We start from the raw sequence: 21,405 nt of genomic DNA on the forward strand, positions 1-21,405 counted from the left end.
TTGAGTAGTAATTACTGATGATAAAGATTAATGAAAGAGGTAGCTTTTGGTAATCTAGAAACATAGACACATAGGGCGTTACATTGTCATAGAAAATAATATGTATCTTTTAAACAACAAAACGCAAGAACCATTCAAATTTTAGGTACAATTATTGGTACAAAAACAAATTGATTCTATCTTGCATCCTAACTTATTTCTTCATTATTAAATGTCCGTAAGTGTTAACAATTTAATTGGAGAGTCTACAGAAATAGAAGTGATTTCCAACATCAGTTTTTAGTATTTCCGAAAAGTAGTTCGTTCACATGGTCTACAAGGTGATTTCTGGTGCGGCTATCAATTCACGATGGAGAATTTGTAGTATTATAATTTTAGACCATTTATATTTCATTCTTAAAAGATAATATTATCTTAGATACTTATGAAAGTCTATAAATGTGCGATTGCCATGATTTGATTTTATTATTTTGAATTTGGTATCCAAAGAAAGTGGTTAGACTTATAGACTTAAGTTACTACATTTTAGTCATCACGTGGGTGAAATTAAATATTTATAGCGGTTATTATTGAGGTAGATAAATAATGGCATTTTAGCTTCTACAATCATAAATCTTAAAATGTAAATGAATGTTTATTAGATGGCAACCTTGGGCCAGAAGAGAGCGGCAATGAATTGGGCATTAATTACTAACACTATTGGGAAACTTGGACTAATCTACTCAAGACAACGCTGCTATGTCGTGGAGCTAGTCGCATACTGGGAGAAACAATGATGTCATCCTCACCGAGTTCTATTTTTAGAAAATCAGACAACGTTTTGACTTGACATAGAGTTATTTTTTAATGCTGTCTATTGTTATCTTCAATACAAATAGTGTTGCAACAATTCGCTCTTTTATTTTAATGTAGATTTCATTATGTTAAACTTATTCGCTTCAGTGGTACATAAGTGATTATGAAGTCGTATATAGCAAATTAAGTAACGAATCAATTCCTTCAAATTATTTTGCCTCGTGATACTAAAGAAGCTCCTGAAAGAAGATTAAGAGCCTCCATCAGTAGCCGAAAAATTGACCAACAATAAAAAAAAAGATCTTTTAAAAGACTTTGTCTGACCAACGCCAAAACAAGCAACCTTTAAAGCCAACACAGATGATCTGGTGTAAGTATATAACGACTTCAAAATTAAGTAATTATATTAGTAAATAGGTTCTAAAAAGTAAATTACCAATTAGGTGTAGTGGACGGAAGCGGAAGTTCATACTTTACTATAAACAGTTTTTTATAACAAATGAAAAGTAGTCATACGCGGGATTCGAGCTGAGGATCTCCCACTAGCAAAGCTACGCTCTTGACCACTAGATCAGTTAGTACCTCTTTCTTTAATGGCGCATATTTTGTGGGTGGCGGGATTTTAACGGGTATTTAAATTGGTCTTATCTTTAAATGTTGTTTATAAATTCAAAAAAGTACAGGTCAAACGAGTATTTTGCACCAGTATCTTCCTTACAAGTTGATCATATGGATCTATGTTTGTCGGTGGAAAAAAAAGTTGATGTTTTTCAGCAAGATTCACATAATTGCGACTGATGTAAAAAAACTGTAAGTGAATGAAGTAAACGCTTCAAAAACCAACGATGACACATCATTAATAATGTTATTCAAACAAACGAAATATTCTAAACTTTGTGAATGTTCCTAACTGTTGGCGCTTGTCTTATACAAATAATTCTACGGCATAACGAGTACTAGAATATTCTTCTTCTGAAATAAATAAAATAACCTTCTCTCAAGTTTTCATCCAAGTTATTGATAAATGATGCAAGGAGTTTCCAAGTCAATAGTTCTTAACCCTCAAGTGTATTGCATACTTAAGAAAATGGCCAACCGAATGTAGGTCACGAAGGAACATCTTACTGGGTTCTAACCCTTTTAGTACACTTACCACTACAGTTTAGATTGCGAATTTTGATATTTTATAGCTTATTTTCTTGACTAGTTTGACCCAAACTATTTTATAGATTTGTAATGAAATTTCTAAGTGGTATGTGAGACTAAGCTTTTGCTTTTATATACATCCGATTAAATATTCTTTAAAGTCGCTTAAATGATTAAAAAGCCATTACATAACGTTCCATTACCAAGAGAATGGTTACCGCCAGACGGTCTGCTATTTCGATCAATACCAAGAAAGAAGATATAGCGCCTTTTTCACGCATAACAAGCCGCAGCCTTCCCGATTGGATGCACATATTGCTGGAGGTTTTATCCAAATATTTCCTTTAGAGAAACAACTTTTGTTCTATAATTTAACTAGAATAAGCTTTTCTCCTTTTTCTTTTTCTAAATTTTAATATTACTAGAACATAGCTGAAAGCGACGTCCTGGACTAGGTTCTAGTCCACCTTTTGATTCAGTTTCTTCACACTGAAGCCTCTTCAATTCGCTAGCATATGATGGACGTTGCTACGAGTAACAAGTATTATAAAGATTCCGCTGTTGATGCTGATGCGCCTAGGTTACACTTATAAATAAAATAAACAATTCAACAAAACGAAGTGATTTTACAATTAAAAAACCTCTAATGACTCCCTCTTATCGATTCTCGAGGTTACGTAATTACACATTTTTCCGAACTCCATATTTTTAAAACACATTTTATTTTTATTAATATTAACCAGACAGTAAAACTAAACACTACAGCTATACTCTAAAGATAACGGCTAAGAACGCTCAACAAACGTATCTAAATAGAAATAATAATCAAATAAAATTATTGGTCTACATATAAGTAATTATGTACAATGATTTTAAAGAAAAAATAGGATGCATTTTTGAAATAAAATCTCCGAAAAATGAAAAACTTTAATAGCAAAGTGGTATTCCCTTCAGGTAACTCGGACTTTCTGCAACAAATTTAACGTTCCCCTTTAATGCATAAAAGGGAATCCTTGATAACATCCACCTCTCCTCGAAGTCCCTTCCAACGACAAATGTGCATACAATGTTTAAAGATATTGTTAGAGTAATTACCTAGGATCTTCCAACAAACAAGACACGTACTGTGTTTAAAAGAATTATTGGATGCCATTTCCAAGGGAATCTTAAAATAGTGGGAAAAAATCCATTCGTAAAGTGGTACATAAGGTGGTTAGCGATTTTTAGCGTATCGGGGTCATCTAGCGGGACCAAATTTAAATTTCAGTTTCCTGCGATTGTTCATTTTTGAGGTATTTTGTGAAAACACAAAGATAATTTTCCACATAGTACATTTTTGGGGAATAATTATGGTAAATCTAAAAATCCTCATTTACCTTTTACTTAGGTAGAAAATAAATAGAAAAAACTATTGGGTTGCAGATGCCTCAGACAAAAAACCGTTCTTAAGATTTTAATTCATTCAACTTCCTTTTTACGATTTATTAGATCAATTTCCGGATGATTTAGTATGCACTTGAATTCTTCGCAGGGGTAAAAAGCAATCTGACGTAACATATTGCACGGAGTTTGATCTTAAAAAGGTAATGTGGGCGTTCTAATCTAGGTAACAAGCTGTAATTTGCAAAATTTAGATATCACATAACATTTCCTTGGACGTGGTATACATATACATTACAAGAATATAAAAATTGAAGAGAAGATTACAAATTAAATAAAATAAAGCAATAATAACAATAATAATTTTGAAACCTAAAACAAAACTATACAACCGAATGAGTGTTGCGTGTTGTTTAAAGAATACAATTTAATGTCACCTGCCAATCAATGATGTAATTGTAGATCTCCTTCGCCATTCATCCTCAACAGATAATTTAGTAAAAGTAGGAAAAAATAATATAACGTTTCATTCAAGTTCTGATTGATTGATTTCAATTTTGTATTCAGGGCAAATTTCATGTTACAGTTATAAATTGGCCAATGTAGCTTTGTAAACAAGATTGGACAGTTTGTGAATGACATGTTTTTTTAAATTGTACATTGATGGATCTCAATTCAAAGCAAATTTTAAACACTAACACTTTTTTTGTTAACCTTCCTTGCTTAAACTGAGGATATTATTAGTTTACACTTACAGGAACATAATTAAGGAATATTCCAACAAATTATCTGTTTTATATAAATAAGGACATAAGATTAACTAGTATCTAATTTGAAAACTTTTTTTAAAATCATGGAAGTTTCATACGAAAGTTTCGAAGGGCTATTATAAAACTTATTTGACTTGAGGTTCTTATTTTGTACAGTAAAAATCCTAATAGTACAAAGTAATACAATTACGTTCTAATATTCTTCCAAAAAAAACCTGGTTGAAAGGTTCTTTAAAAGGATTTGCAGATTAGGAGATTTACGATATCACTAAAATAGAAAAAGTTAGTTTTAAAACAGCTTCTCTGTCACAAACTAAAAGGTAACTAGTATTCCTGCAAGAACTTAAATCAGTCAGTTGTCTACTACCTTGAATGAGATTTGATTAATGGAGCATGCCCTAACTGATCAATTGATTAATGACTAAAGAGAAAATGGCTTTAAAGAGTTGAGAAAGGACTTAAAGTGGCCAGCTAATGAAGATAAAAATAACAGGCATGACTTTAAAAGGTAGGTAAAAGAAAAAAATGAATGGTAAAAAGAAGTAGATGTGGAAATGAAGTCCTAGTAAATGCTAGAGACGTTAATGACCTCAGTAGTCTGTTGCAAGAGCGATGGAAATGAATAAGTAAATAATAAATTTCCAGATAAACATCTTTTTTTTGGGAGTTTTTCATACATTAGAAAAGTAATATACCTCATTTTTATAATCATATTTGGTTTAAAACCATCGAGTCAAATTTTGTGTTCCGAGTATTCAAAGAAAAAAATATTTTATAAAAACTCTTAAGAACAAAGCAGATGTTTTTACGTCCGAGTCTTAGAACTGTTCCTGTAAACACAAATTATGAACCAAGCACTTCAAAAACGGGGCAATTGATGTTAAATCCAGACATTGATTTTTTTTTAACAATTTACACAAAATTTTCCACAATGTTTTGCTTGGGATTGACATGCTAATTATATGTGTAACAGCTGCACAGAGTGATGATTTTGTCTGCCATTTTTGGGTGCCGCCTGCAGCCAACGTTTTCCGTTAATATTTAGATCAATGTCAGCTGAAAGAGAAATCTGAGGAAAAAATAAATTGAAAAGAGAAGAAGGGAATTTTCAAGTTTCGTTCAGCTAATTAAAAAAATTGAATAACATGTAAAATTATTAAAGAATAGATATTTTACAAATATAAATCTAAAAAATATATAGTATAAGAATAGTAAAGATGTAAATTCAGAAAGAAAGCAGCTGTTTAGTGGAGATAGACAGGTGGGGAGTTAACACCCACACATCAGACTCGGCCGGCCCTCAAGGCGCTTTGCAAATATATCTTTGGCCTTAACTATTATACCAAATATATAGAAACTGTTCTATTATATGCAGATAGTTCATCTTAACTAGAATATCTGTATTCAAGTTCTCTAAGTAATAAATTTTTTGCTATTATTGGTTACAAAAGGTTACAGAAAACAAATGAAATGTTCCACCAGCAATATGGGCGCCCGAACCACTTTAGGAAATGGGATCGTTGTAGTGGATTCTTTCAGTCGCTCAATTTTTTGGTCGCAATGGCCAAATGGAGGCAGATTAACCTCAGAGCGGGTGAGGCGCTGTAAAATTAGCAACAACCCAGTCCTTAAAATTTATCTTCAAAGATATAACACTTACATTCATAACACTTATCATAATACTAAGTAGACCATCGCATAACTCATAAGGAAAATATGTAGACACTTAAAAAGCAGAATTGTTGCTTTAATTACCAACCTCAAGAGATTTTTTTAGATATAAATCGAAGTTTCCTATTAATGTTTTCATTTCTTTTTTGGAGGATGTTAGAGTCACATTCTGTTAATACAATAAGATGAGCATCTTAAATAGAGAGGTTAATTGATTAGTAGTCCTAGAATTGAGGAATACTCCAATTAAATGGAACTTGTCAGTGACTAAGAGATAGGTCTAATTGGAAATAAAAAAAAGTGGCACAAACTCTTGTAAAAATTAATTTTAATCTAGTAAAAGATTAAATACTTTGTGAATTTTGATTTTTTTTTGTTTTTAAAATAGAAAGAATAAAATAAAAAGCTCTAAAACATTCAGTAGGAAAATCGATGAACAGTTTTAAGCTGACAGATGTGCAACATGTCGAGGTAGCACCAATGACCTAATTTTTATATTTACGACCTTGTGCGGGGCGTTCAACTTATCTATTTTTTTTTCTATGTGTGCACAAATTGTACATCATATGTTCATACTCGAGGCCGTTTTCCAAATATACCTTTTTTTAATATAAATTTTTTATAATTACACTAAAAAGTCTAAAAGTCAAACAACTAAATTTACATTTAAAAGTGAAGTTCATAAATATGGCTTCAGTAATGTTTATAAATAATGCTAATTAACAGCAGAAAAGTTCAACCAAACTGAATGTGTAAAATATAGGTCTACAGACCAATGAAATACACATAAATATTTTTGTTCGTTTAGCAGGAACATTATACTTCAGTAATAATTTTTCACGCGTTGGCTAATAATTTGACATCTAAAATTAATATATAGATATAAGCGTTTTTAATATTATCTTGCTATATAAGAATTGCGAAATGTTAATTTTAACATTTTAAAAAGAAAATGAAAAGACATAAAACGAGTTCTCATTTTTGTTTATCTATTAATTCCCAAAGTTTATTTTACAGTAAATTTTTATAACAATTTTGAACTAGAAACTTCACAGAGTACCAAGAGTCCCAGAACAGTATTCGCTCCTTTCTGATTACATTATCCGCCTGCGAATACGGTAGCTCCACAATCTTAGAATTTTAGACCAAAGCAACGCGCTGCCGCTGAATTAATTCTTTCTCAAAAAAAAAGGTTCTTAACGTGAAATTGTTACTAATGTATTCTTAGCACAGTGTTCTTCTTCATTGAGCACCAGCAATGTTAATGGAAGATTCTTGGGCAAGAAATGATCTATTGTCAGAATATCTTATTTAATCCATTTCCTCCTTCTTTAATTACTGTCCAGAGATCTTCTCCAATTATTCCCTGCACTCAGTTTCACTCCCTACTACTTGTAAATATATCTTCCTTCCTTTCTACATGTAAATATTCTCCTCCCCATCCTGCTTGTAGTTCTGTTCACCATGTACTCTTTACATTTTCTTTACAGTCCGTATCCTTTTCCACCTCTCAACTACTTCCACATTTTCTTAAAGTGTCCATACCATTCTTCTAGTTCCAAAACCCGGAACTAGTCCCTAGGTCAAAAGCTTGGCATTAAATCAGAAACAAAACAAAAAATTATGACTAAAACTGGCAATAATCTATCTTCTCTTTAGCATTACTTTATTTTTAGTTGAAAGTCAAACTTGCGAGGATCACTATTATTAATAATCTATTAGGATGTCGTATCATCTCCTGTACGCAATTAAATTTTATTCGGTAAATGCGTTATAATAGTTTTCAAATATATTTTAGAAACTGTATGATATATTTAAATCTTTAATTTGCAAAATTGAGAGGAAAATTAATATTAAAATATGCACAAAAGTTTCGGCAAGTTGCCGAGTTAGATAAATAAAGGTTATTGGGTTGTATACGAGTATACTTGGTGTGCAGCCAATAGATTAATCAACTTTATTTCTCTTTAGGTTAAACTTAATTCTTCTAATAAAACTTGGTAACTCGGTGATAATTTCATGCGTTGCACATTTTGAACAAAATTACCATTTACAAATTGAACGTACAAAAGTATTTAATCTAATAAAAAACATTTCAAGAAAAGTTACTGACTTTTCTTTTTTTAGAGGACCTCCGAACTTTTGTTGAAGCATGATGTCATTAATCACTATTTTTAATATTCTTTTCAAGAATTGAAGAAATATAAACTGTAATTGCTTACAGTTACAGCTAAATATAGGATGCCATTTTTTGAATTGAATAAATAAACTGTCGATAACAGTTTTACGATTTTTTTGTTTGTTTATAATAATAAAACAATATTTATTGATTTATTTTCTTTTTAGAAAAAAATAATAAAATGATTGCTATTTTTAGTATCAAACAAATACATTTAGAAAAGAAAAGTATATAATTTAGTTAATTTGAGGTGAAACGTCTAGACTGTTCGCTATCGTAGTGTAAAAGAACTTGGTGGTAACAAGAACAGAGAACACACACTCGACTCCCTCAATGGCAATTCAAATTAACAAATATTCTTAAATCTAAACTCAAACTCCATGTCAAAATTTCCAATTAAATGTAGGTGTTGGGATTGAAATTACAATTACTAGCTATGACTTGTAATTAGGTCCATGTTTGGAAGGTTTTGAGTGCCTCCCTTGTTGTGATACTTCCAAAGAAACCAAATGTGCACATTCCCTAGTTATCCCAAAATCTTTTTTGCACGAAAATGTTTCAAAGAAATAGTAAATTACATCTGTGAATTAGCATCTCAAGAACATTAGAAATTCATAACGAAATTTACTCATAAAGTAAAATCGGTGCTGATATTCATCACCACTCTTATCAAGAGAAAGTGTCAAGGAATATAAGATCTATTTTATTAATGAATGACCTCTCTAAATCAGCTTCTTCTTCAACATGGAATACAAGTTGATCAATAGTCCTCTTCAAGATAAAAGTAACATGTTTAGGAACATCATTCTTACTTTATTATTGTTTATTACTATTGTTTTTCCAAATAAATAAAATAATCTACGAATATATAGGTTTCGTGACCGTAAATTGTTAAACTTAGAATTCTAGGTTAGCGAGAAATCGGTCAAATAAAAAACAAACTCGTCTTCTTGCCAACGTTTCGACAAATATATTGTCCACTGTAACTTATCCTGTAACTCAACCAACCCGCATAGCCACGCCCTGAAGAGGACAATATATTTGTCGAAACGTTGGCAAGAAGACGAGTTTTTTATTTGACCGATTCCTCGCTAACCTAGAATTCTAAGTTTAAAATAATCTACCTCTTCAAAACGGCACTAGTGAATTAGTTTGACTGTAGAGAAGTCCTAATTGTCCGGAACTCTTTCATATCAACCAAAATAATACTTTTCTACTGGCCTTTCCTTTTACTTTAAGGGATTTATCAGGAAGATAGCCGAAAAGATATTTGCGAACAACTTGCAGTTTGACTTTCAGTGCTCCATCTGTGAAGTTGGTAAAGACTAGAGATAGGGCATTACATGTTTCCCCAACCAATAGATAATTCTCTCATTAAGTGTGTAACTAGTGATTTGAGATGAAAATAATAATTTATAAAATATATGGATTATCTCCAAATTTTAGATATCAACATATCAATTTATATTGATTAAAATTCGGCCTCCTTTTGTGTTTGATATGATCAGGATTAATTTAACAGTTGGTTTGCAGAAAAAGCAGATAAGATTTATTCTTTGTGATATTAGTTATGAGTAATATTTTTATTTTATTTATTTCTATTGGATAATAAATATTTAAAAAATAGAATCGCCTGCTCCATCATGAGCTAATTATTTGATGTTAAAATGTTGCTTCAATTCTGTGGTGAGTATTGTCTAACTCCATTTCATTCCTCTTGCATGGACGCATTTACTGGCATCTAGTGCATTACAGGAAATTATTTATTAACGAAGATAATGAAATGATTCTTTGGAATAGTTTAATTTTTTTTTTCTAAGGTTAAAAGACATTTTGTAAAGTACTTCAACTCCATTAATATTAACATTAATTTAAGGTATGCAAGAACATTTGTTCAAAGTATATCTAAATAAACAAGTTAGTTTCCACGCAGTTTTATGCTCTAGTAAAATGGAATTCAATATTTTAATAGATTTACCTTCAATGCGATAGATGCAAATAAATTCTACACGTTAATTGTATAAATTTTGGGATATGTATAGGTGTGTAGATTTCTGTTTGTGTGCACAGGTGTACTTGGAATTTTTATTGATGAAAATAACTGGGCGTCGTTAATTAGCCTCGGGAAACTGCACGACAGGTAATTGCAGTTCCCAGGGAAGCTTTAAAAAATAAATTCTCATCGGGGAAAATTGGAAAACAACATTAGTAAGCCTTAATGTGATCAGTTTGCTTAAGAAAATCGTTGGAAACTTCACTATATAAATACTTACTATTTGGTTCAACAGTCCTTAAAGTAGGACCTGGACCTCCTCTACAAGTTTTCCCCATCCGTCACGTGTCTGCGGCCTTAATGCGCCATCTTCTTACTCCAACCCGACGAAGGTCTTCTTCCACATCATCCAGCCATCCAAGCCGAGGGCTCCCACGAATTCTTCTGCCTCTTGGGTTTTCTTTTAACAGTTTTCGGGGCACCCTTCTCGCAGGCATCTTCTCTATGTGTACCAACCATCTCAATCACCCCTACTTTATGTGAGCGATTATGTCTAATTCTTCAAACATTTGGGGCCAAATATCTTTCTCAATATTTTTCTTTCCCAAACCGCGAGAATTTTTCGCTTTCTTGGCTGAGCACCCAGGTTTCGCCGGCATATGTGAAGATGAGTCTGATTATGGTTTTATTGGCTATTATCTTAGCCTTGCGGGTCAAATCCTTAAACCTGAAAACCTTTTGAACAGCAAAGAGGCTTCTGTTTCCTGCCGCTATTCTCGCTCTTTATTTCTGCGGTCATGTCATTATTGTTTGTTTACAAGTGACCCTAGATATTTAAAACCACTGCACCTTTGGATCTGACCTTCTCCACGCGACTGGGCTCTCGAGGATCACATGTATTTGGTCTTTACTTCGTTGATTTCCAGATCGTATTTCTTACAAGCTTCTTCCAGTTCTTGAAAAGCTCCTCCTAGGGCCGGCTTTAGTCCGCGCTATGATCAACACATCGTCAGCATAGACCAGGTGATGCGTTAATCTGTTGTAATTTGGGGTTAACGACTCAGTCGCAGAAAAATTAATTTGTTACACGATATAATTAGTTTGACAAAAGAAAAAAAAAAATGCAGTCAATTTTCCTTTTAAGTGGATTTTGACTAAAATTTGAGTCTTAACCTAAACAATTCAAGTTCGAACTTTTGAGATACTTCCTGGGAAAAACAATTTAGAAAATTTGCCACGATCTCAAAACTTTCTTCTACTAATATTTAAGAGAAAGAAAAATTTCTACCAGTCATGGAGTTCATAACAATAGACTTTTTTTGAAAAAATCTTGCAGAAAGCCTTAGAAGGAAAATTAACAAATAATAAGAATAATGAATACAAAGAAAAAAATTGAAAGTAATATATAAAATACTTGATTGAACTCAAGATTGTTGAATAAAATAAAAAATGACATCACATTTATTGAATTAATAATATCGAAAAGATTAAATAAAACTTGAAGATAGATTGGTTTTATCTTAAGAGAAGTAATAAAATATTTTTATGGTGGTGACAAATAAAAACAAAATTGAGCACTGATTTTTTTTTCTTTTTTCTTTTTAATTTTAGAAAGATAAATTGGCAAAATGAGTACATTTTTATCGCAGATTCTGTTTAGAGCACAAACTAAAATCTATTTGATTAATCTTTTTGTTTGACGTTTGTGTTGTGAGAAGATAGAGAACAATAGCCCATTAAGTTTGTAGGAAAAAGAAGGATTTCTTGGAGCTAAATTAAGGAAAGAAAGGCATTAAGTCTCGTTATCAGTTTACATGAGTAACTAAAAAAATTAGCAGTTTATTTTATCCTTGAAATTTATTGCTGCTCTTAAAATATTTGTTTTATAAATCTAACCAATAGATATGAATTAAGATTATTTTGAAATATTATCAATAAATTACATAAAACTAGCAAATCGCACTTAAGGGTTTCTTAAATAACTAGAAATTCCGACAGTAAGATTTTGGTCGAATTTCTCCTTTAATGAAATAGTTGTATGCGAGCATTGAGAGAAGGAAAAGGAGAAAGAAAATATACAACTATGTATGTATTTTTTATTGATATCACCTAATGATTTGAATAAAACCTATTTTTAATTAATCGTAGTGGCCAGTTGTCCGAAAGAACAATCCTCCAATGTTTCAATCATGTAATGATTAATCGAAAAAGAAATAAGTATAACTGATGGCTAATGAACAAATTATTATTTAAAAAGATGCATCGGTACTTGAATCAATCCAGAATCCTGATTTTATTCAAACCATTAAATAACCAAGCATTTACAATACTTTAAAACATTCACTTTGTATGACAGAATAAAGAAAAAAGTACATATGTAAAATAAAACTATGAGTTAATGCTGCATTTTAAGTGTCATGTATTTAATGATATATATTTTCGAACGCTAAAATAAAAAGCTATTCAAACGAAAATTTTATAACATATAATAAAAAAAAGAGAATATTTTGTTTTCAAGGTAAGTTTGTTTGAAAGGATAATCAAAGAGAAGTTGTTTGAAGCGCAAAATATTGCAGTGATTTCAATATTTTATTAGAGCCAAATGAAAACAATAACTTAGTAACAATAAAACTTAATTTAAAATATCTAAAATATTATTTATTTCCATTCAAACTTAATTTTAAACAACGAGTAACACCCAAAACATGACAGGTTTAGTGTAGTAATTTTAAACGTGAACTTAAAAGTCCACTTACAAACTGGAGGTGCCACATTTTGTAAACAGCTTATGATTTATTTTATATTTGTTGGAAACGATTTTGTCTGTTCATGACCAAACACATGTTTGGTTTTAACTTAAGCGAGGGTTTGTCTTACTTTACAACAAATTTTCTCATGCGGAAGAAATAGTTGCTTTTTGAAAGTACAATAATTGGAATTACGACCTAAGCAGATTAAATGGCTCACTGCAGACCATTAGTGAAGAGAATGAGACAATGACATTTGATGTGCCTCTAACTGGTATTTGTAAATGGAAATGCGATTAAAAAAGAACAATAACGGAAAAATTGAAATAAATTTTGAAATTACTGCTCATTAAACTAAGTGACTTTAATGTAAAAAGAGAGTAGATATTTTAGAACACTAATGAATTAATCTGTTTCGCGGAGAAGCTTGCACTGAGAACTCAGAAGAAGTAGAAGCGGTAAATTTAAATTCCAGTTTATTATCAAGATTGTAGTCTAGAGCATAACCAGGATTTAGTTTCAATAGTAGGTATTAATAGGGGGATTGCAACATCCAGTCTGCACCGATGGACCAGGTCACTGACCTCCTCAATATTTCTAGTCTCTCTTCTTGTGCGACCTGTCTCCAGCAGACAAAATTTCCTTTATTACAGTCTAATCTAACTTTTAGTAGAGTCTGGAATCTGTTATGGTACTGGGAAATATATTAAATTGAACCGAATAATTGAGGAATGCCATATTATTTTTGGAAACTTTGGTAAGAATTTTTACTTTTTTTTGCGACTGAAAGATTTTAAATTTCCAGCAGATTTTGTGGGAAAAAAATTAATAGTAGAAGGTTCTAGATGAGCAGTAAAGTTGGATTTTCCTCATTTCAGAATATTAGTTTTATCTAAAACGTACCCTAGGATCATGATGTACAATAAATGTGTTGCCAAAATTTTGAGATCGAAGAGGAAAGACCATCAGATGTCCGAAAATAAACTTTTTAACAGTTTATTATTTTGCAATTTTCACGATAAAACCTCTATTAGGTTTCACCGAACTAAACATCAAGTTACTATACTCATGTTAACATTTCACTTGGCTTTGAGGCTTTGTTTAGTATTGAGTACAGATTTTATGGGATCTAGGGAAAAGCTGCTAAAAAAAAAAAAATTCATTTAGGTAAAAAGCGCTTTATTGACCTTGTATGCTTCCAAGTGGTTAAAGCGAATACTTTAACTATAAGTAAGACAAGTGTTAAGTTTGATGCCAAATCTTTTTATATTTGAGAGTTATTCCCGAAAAATAACTTACGTTTAGAACTGAAATTGAATAGATTATTTTCTTGCCGGCGAGATCCTAAAACATGTATTGAAGGAATAGTAAGAAGTGAAAATGTTAACATCAACTTTTTTAAAAATTAGTAACTTCTTATCACTTAATCTAAAGAAATTAAAGCGGATCATTACCAAGACATCAGAATTTATTTATTTTTTTGCGATTTTGGCGACCCCAAAAGGAATATATTCCGTAGTAATATTGAATATATTCTGTAAATTCTGAACGTAAGGAAAATATAAACAGACAATATTATCAGACCAACCTTGAGCTACCTAACCGAAGCAAGTGATTCGTCGATAACCTTTATTTATAAATCATTCAAACTATTTTATTTTTATTTTTTATGCTAAAATAAGAAACATTCCTAAAATACATTGTATAATAATATTCTGCCAAATATTTTATAATAGAATATCAACATTTGGATGAAATAATAACTATCTCAGCTCAGTAGTTTGCATATACTGCATTCCATAGTGAAGATCACCGAGTTCATGAAAAGAGGGAATAACTCATTGAATCAATCCGTATTATTAGTTTGACTGCTTGAAAAATGGATTTCCTTTCAAATTATAGTTGTCAGGAAAAAATATTGCCACACTTATTTTAGCTGATAATACGCTGAATTTTATTTTTGTTTCAGCTGTAACGGTTGCAACATAATTGTTTGAAGGAAGAATGTTTTCAAATTGATGACCATTCTGAAACAAACAGCGCCAGCATATTGAAACTCTGGTATTGCTAACATTTAAGAACATTTTACTCAGTATATCAGCTATTGCTTTATGGCTATTTTCAATTCATGCAACGGTGGCAGGTTTTGTAAAATGAAATCTATTCTTAAGAAAACTCAATAAGGAAATACAGGAGTGAAATATTGGTGAACATGGTGAGTATGCTACGCAACAACCAGCGTCTTGACATCTGTTAGGTTAGATTCTCTCATCGGATAGACCCCTACATCAAGATAGTAATGTTCTGAAGCTCCATCGCCAAAATCTTCAAATATACGAGTAGATTCTTGTAAAGGTAACTGACCGTCCAAAAATAGTATAAGCTAATTACTTCTTGCGCTGATCTTCGTCGCTTCTGATGTATTATGTTTCTCCATAAAATTTTGCTCATCAAATATAAATGCGGTGGTAAATTGAGCCAATTAACGTGAATATGGCCTCATCGTTCCAATTCAACGGCATTTTCGCTTTTCCAATGGTACTTTAGCACAAACGTTTTTTCCCTCACAACATTAGAAGCCGCCCAGTAAGTGTTGAAACTTTTAAAGTTGTTTACCAGCAATTTTCGAAAAAAATCGTTGCTTTTAACGTCACTTGACGTTATGCGTGCTGAACCGTAAATTGTTCAGATGGAAGTGCTTTGTGTTTCATGAAACATCTTTTTCGCACTCTAAAGGTTTAACATCCTCCTTAAAACATGGAATTTCCAGTGAAAGATCGAATTTGTGGATCTTTGGAAATACTCTTCTTACTAGTAAAGTACAAAAATAATAAATAGCTTTGATTAATAGATTATTAATTTTTGTTGACCGCGGTTGGTGCACTGATGACTTACTTACATTCTAAATTCTAAACCGCTTGAACAGTATTCAACTTTCTAAACAACTACAAACCCAATCTAACTGTAAACTACAACATTACCATTTTCTGTAACGTGTGCTAGAAAATGCTTTAAAAATACTATTTTAATCAGTTTTAAACGAGGAGCAAATTATTTGGAACGTTATCATATTAAAATGGAAGATCTATTGTCACACGTGACGTAGTAAAGTTTACTTAAATACCCACATCAATAATGATTTAACAGGAAATGTAATCATTGAGAATGAGTTGATTAATAAATAAATATTTATTAAAGAAAATTCCATTCTATTTCTGTTTAATTATTAAAACTTAAAGATTATTTTTTTAATGGTCTATAAACAATCATAAAACGTGGAATTGCTAGATATTAAGGAAAGTCGAGAAGCAATTATTGCAGAATGTTAATAAAACCTTTTATTAATACATCCTTGATAAATATCTTGGCACTTCGTTTCACTGGTATCAATGCAACATTACTTTCCAATAAGGAACTTGGAGATTACCACTTTTTGTGGAATGCGAATTCATATGATTGTAGCACATTCTGACAATAGAAGGGTATGAAACCCTTTTTAAGCTATGAAACCTTAAAAATATTGATAGAAAATAAATGAGAAAAGTAAGTAGTGTACAAATAACATCTCAAATCATGCGAAAATTTAGTTATATTTGCAATTTTTTTTATAACAGAACAAATTTTTGTTCTATTCTAGAAAGAAATATGCACAAGGTTAATTATTGTACGGTTTCAGTGTATTAAAGAAGCCTGACATAAATGTACGCTCTTGAAAATGAGGAAAAGAACAGTTTGAGTAAGTTATATCACTACTTAATGTTGAAATAGAAATACTAATCTGACTCGTAGGGCTCGAAGGGACTATTTACATATCAGATTATTATAAACGAAGCAAATGATATAGAATATAGGAGCTATAAACAATTAGTTTTTCTGAAAGTAAAATTTTGTTTGCTGGAATAGAAAAAGTAAAATATTGTTAGGTATCATTGATTGGATAAAATGGATTTATTAGTAAGAATAAAATGCGTAGTGTAGACCTCCAAATGGTCACCTGGCTTTCAATAGTTGTGGTTTGCGGTGATTTACTTAAGCTACAAAAACGAAACAAAAAAACTAGGAGTTTGTCCATCTGGTTTTTAGAAAATGTGGTTAGATCCGTCTTGCTAGGTGATAACTTTGATTTTATACGTCATAACATGCACGTTTATTGAATCTCTGACCGATTTCGAACTTTGATCCATCATTAGAGCTAGATTAATCCAGTTTAGTGAAGAGATTTTGACTTCATTAATGTTTGCGACTCCCAATAAACTTGCTGATTCAGTGTCCTTCGGGTTGATTATAAATTAAACATCAATGCAATCCGCATTGAATCTAAACCACATGTGGGGAAAAATTACAATAGAAGTTAATGAACAGCATCACACTCTTTTACATTAACATAAGTATTAAATGATTTCAATTTGGAAAAAATTGTGATAATAAACCGCAAAGTAAAATGTTTAGCTGCCCACTGTAGCTTGGAAGCTTGCGATGCTTATGGTAGAAAATATTTCACTCACATTCTTAAAAAAAATGATGTTAATTTATCTAAAATTGCAATAGAATAGATTAAATTAGGGCGGCCTCAAGGCCTACGCCATTGCGACCCCTTTGGATCTATTGTGGCTCTCCGACTTTAGAGCTCGCCCTCCAGACCCGTCCGTTTAATCAGACTCTTAATTCTGGAGAGTGGCTCCTGGGTAAAGCTCTCAGGCCTTGGTTTTTCCTCCCCGAGAAGTAACATTCTTAGCCACACGAGCCCCTCACACTGACACAACACGTGCAGTGCCGTTTCCTCCTCTTCCTGACAGAACCTACAAAGGCTGTCATCTGCCAAGCGATGCATGTGTTTTCTGAGTCTGCAGTGGCCAGTTAGTAAGCCTACAATTATCCTTATAGCCCCACGGCGGATGAATTCTGCAGTCAGCCTTGGCGAATAGCCTCTAACGAACTCCTTCGCCTGTCTCTGTCAGCGAGCCACCACTTCTGAGACCTACTCTGCACCCACAAATTAATGGCCGCAGTCTTAACACATTTCGAAACCTCAAAACAGGGCTCCGGGCCAACGAAGTGGCCGCACAGAGTCTTCCCGGGCCAATAAGTCTGACGCTCCGTTTCCCTTATGTCCTGAATGACCAGGTACCCAAACCAGAAAGACCTTATTTTGGTCACTGATTTCCTTCAGGGCACCCAGACAGTCCCAAACCAGCCTTGAGTTAACCTGGTATGAACCGATAGCTCGAAGAGCAGCCTGACTATCCGAGAAAATCACGACCTTAAAATTAATAATTCCTCGCACCTTAATCTCGGTAGCGCAGAACCTAATTGCAGCTAGCTCTGCCTGAAAAACTGTAGCTAGTTTTCCATGGCTAACCGAAAAATTGCAATAGTAAAAAATTAAAATAATTTAAACAAATACAATTAGATAGATAAGTAAAATTGGAGAAGAAACCTAAATTATATTGAGGACAGATCGCGCTGTGAAAGGAGTGATCAATTTGCCAAACCTTGGCTCGCCACTGTATAATACTAAGGCGCCGATACTTGGCAAACTGATAATAGCCACCAATAAAAACAAGAAGTTATACTTTATGTATTAGTCTACTAAAAAAAGAAGAAGAAGCAGAAAATAACTATTTGAGAAAGAGGTTTGCAACCTTTCATTAGTCGGACCAGAACAGGAAAGGAGTAGAAATAAGACGATAAAAGACTCCCGCAGGCAAGAAAGGTGAAGTCAGGCTCCTCCACCTCCATAGTAGAATGTAGGCGGCTCAGGGTCTCTTTTTTATAACACCAACTTAACTATAAATTATATTTACGATGTATCTGCTAAAGAAAAAAACAAAATCTTTTCTACAATCTTTGCGCTTTAAACTGCAATTGCAATAGCACGTAATATGACAACGGTTCTATATAACAATAATTTGTATTGAAGTTATTTTGAACAAAAAATAAGAAAGTGGGTGATCGCAAAAGAATATGTAGAGACTTATGAAATATATAATTCGGCTTTTATACATTTTCGTGTTACACTGTTCTTTCAAACAAGTAAACTTGTTTAGTTGACAGGTTGTAAAATTAGGGAAATGCAAAAAAAAAATCTATAATACACATATACATCTATAGTAAAAGTTCACTATGGCAGACACAACGGTAATGCAAAAAGAAATCCTTTATAAGGAACTTCCGCTATTGGCAAACAATTGTACAAAACAAGATTTTGGAGTTGAAATATTGTAAAAGCTACTTTTTTTTAAGCTAAAAAAGTTTCCTTAAAGAGCTGTGGCCACTCAATTTGTACAATTTGGGCTTTACTGACAAAATTACCAAAAGTAAAAACTTTAGCCCCGTTTCTTTCAAATTTACGGATAGATTAAAAATATACAAATGCTGCTACATTTTATTAACTATATGACACAAAGAAGGGAGCACTTTTTCAGGTTGTGATTGAATTTTGGAATTTTAATAATGATAATTAAAATGTTTTAATAATACTTAGGAAACATTATCATTTGAATATATGGATTTTAGATCTGAGATATACAAATATATTTTTAGTGAGCCATGAAATTCGTGAAAAACCTTTGTGGTATCCTGAGTGAAACGAAGTTTCGGACACTGATCTTAAGGTCTAGACATCTTATCAGATTAGATAAAAGATACCAGTGACAAGATATTAGAAAACTCAGAACCATTTTGGTTAAAGCAATTTATTAAAAATGTTCATTCCTTGCGGAATTTCTTCTTTCACAAATCAGACAATGCGTGCGAACCTTTAAGTATACATTCAAGATAATCTCCTTAAGTTAATCTTCTTTTCAAAGTAATTGCAGATGATTGATATCGGTAAAAGTATTCAAATAGTTTACTTCTTAAGTAACTATATTAATAAACATTTCAGAGTTTTAGATAAGAAAAAAACGAAAGGAATGCCGTGGAAAGATTGTCTATGTCATCGTATTTAAAGCTTGACAAACTTCTAGAGATATCCAAGAACGACAAAGATGCTCAAATGAAGTTGAAACACTTTCACCATATCATTGTGGAATTATGTAAAAACTTTGAACTAATAAAACGTCACTTATAACTTATAAAATGTTCAAAATTTTAAGATTTAGTAAAGATTTTTGTTGTTAAACAAGCAAAGTATAGTTATTAAAGAAGGATCCACGTTTTAGAATTCAACAGGTAGTTTAATCATTCACTACAATGTTCATACACAATAGGTAATGTTGAACAAACAAAATATCTTTGCCTGCATGCGATCTTGTTTGAAAATAATTTACTAACGATGTGGGGAAGTTCTGGCCTCTGTTTGAAACATCTTTCTCTTCGTGATCCATAGCTAAACAATTACAATACTTTGTGCTGCTACTATTTGATTAACAACTTTGCGCAAAGAAGGGATTTTTTTTTTTTAATTTTAATGGGTGACATTAATTAAAACGCTTTAATCATACTTTAGGAACATTATTATTTGAACATATTATCAATCTTAAGATCTAATGTAACTAACAGCCCATTGTTTCTGTAGGACTATTGCTTTAATAGTCCCACCGTTTATGATTAAGACATCCCATAAATACATTCATTCAAAAGTTACATGCGTTCAATAAATGACACAATTATTTTGTACCGCTTGCTACATATTGTGATTACAAAGAATTTAAATCAATACCTATATTTTCGAGGAAAAGTAAAAACTGATATACGTAATAGTGTAAGTAGATGGTAGGAAAATCAACTTCTAATCGATGAGCTAAATAGAAAGATACTAATTTCAATTAGTCGAAAACAAATTGAAACGTGCTGCAATTGAAATGCCACATCTCAATCTAAGCATTAATTTTATAAACACGACATTATAAAATTTCATAAATATTTCCCTTGAATTTTTAAAAAAAGAAGTCTCTAAGCTATCTCAGGGCCTTAGAACACCTCTGGCTTACTAAATTTTCAAGACTTTTAATCAATCAAGACCCAATCCAAGACTCTTTGTAAATTATTTTTGTTTTGCACTATATTATCACACAGTTTCCAAGATCATTGATTCTTTTTCTGCTGGTTTTGAAGTAAAATGAACCCAAAGTAGGGTAATGGACCAGTCATTTCTCGAATCTTCACATCCCTGCGAATAACCAACTTATCAACACGAAAAATACATTCAATACTGACCTCCGACATTCATACAACGTAATCACAGTAAATTCCAGCATATCTTAAGCCACTAATGATGTACTCATCGCACATTACAGACAGCTATGTACATCTATGATGAAGTCACTTAAGAAAGTCACTAAGCACTTTCATGTTGCAATGGGTTTGACTTTGGAATCACTGCCTCTACAAATATATATCTTCAGATTACTATTGGTCAGTAATTTTATAAACTCGGAAATATGTGATCTCTGACTCAGAAGTAGCCAGGCAAAATTGTTGGGCAGAGGTGTGCTGATTATTGAGCTGCCCAAGGCTCGGGGAAACTTCTTGATGAAAAATTTTTCGAAGTAGGTAAAAAGTTCAATTAAGAAGGGAGAAGCCCTCTCTTGAACTTTGATTGTTCGAGGCCTAAATTTGAGCTCAATAAACAATTATAACAATCAGAAATTAACTGATGAAAAATGCATTAATTTCTTTTGTAAAGAATCTCATTGAGTAAGTACATTTAGAAAGCAACTTTGCTAAAAAGAGATTCTGTACAAATAAACATTTAACCTTACGAGTATATTCAGCACATTA

The 21,405-nt window shown here is 32.0% G+C and overlaps 1 protein-coding gene and 1 long non-coding RNA gene across 10 annotated transcripts in view; one reads left to right on the top strand and one right to left on the bottom strand.

Annotated features, from left to right (window-relative positions):
* Msp300 (Muscle-specific protein 300 kDa) overlaps window positions 1-21,405 on the bottom strand; it is a 242,910-nt gene that overhangs the window by 158,672 nt on the left and 62,833 nt on the right. The window lies entirely within an intron of this gene.
* LOC141456872 (uncharacterized) lies at window positions 777-19,821 on the top strand. Of its 3 annotated transcripts, none has more exons than XR_012460087.1 (4): window positions 777-1,165; window positions 14,651-14,896; window positions 16,319-16,417; window positions 19,568-19,821. It is a non-coding gene; the product is annotated as an uncharacterized lncRNA (long non-coding RNA). The 3 variants fall into 3 exon arrangements; XR_012460088.1 differs by having other exon boundaries at window positions 16,358-16,417; window positions 19,568-19,820; XR_012460089.1 differs by lacking the exon at window positions 16,319-16,417 and having other exon boundaries at window positions 19,568-19,820.

This window comes from Rhodnius prolixus, unplaced genomic scaffold, assembly GCF_049639745.1.
Source record: "Rhodnius prolixus isolate KJV_2025 unplaced genomic scaffold, Rpr scaffold_10, whole genome shotgun sequence".
Lineage (NCBI taxonomy): Eukaryota > Metazoa > Arthropoda > Insecta > Hemiptera > Reduviidae > Rhodnius > Rhodnius prolixus.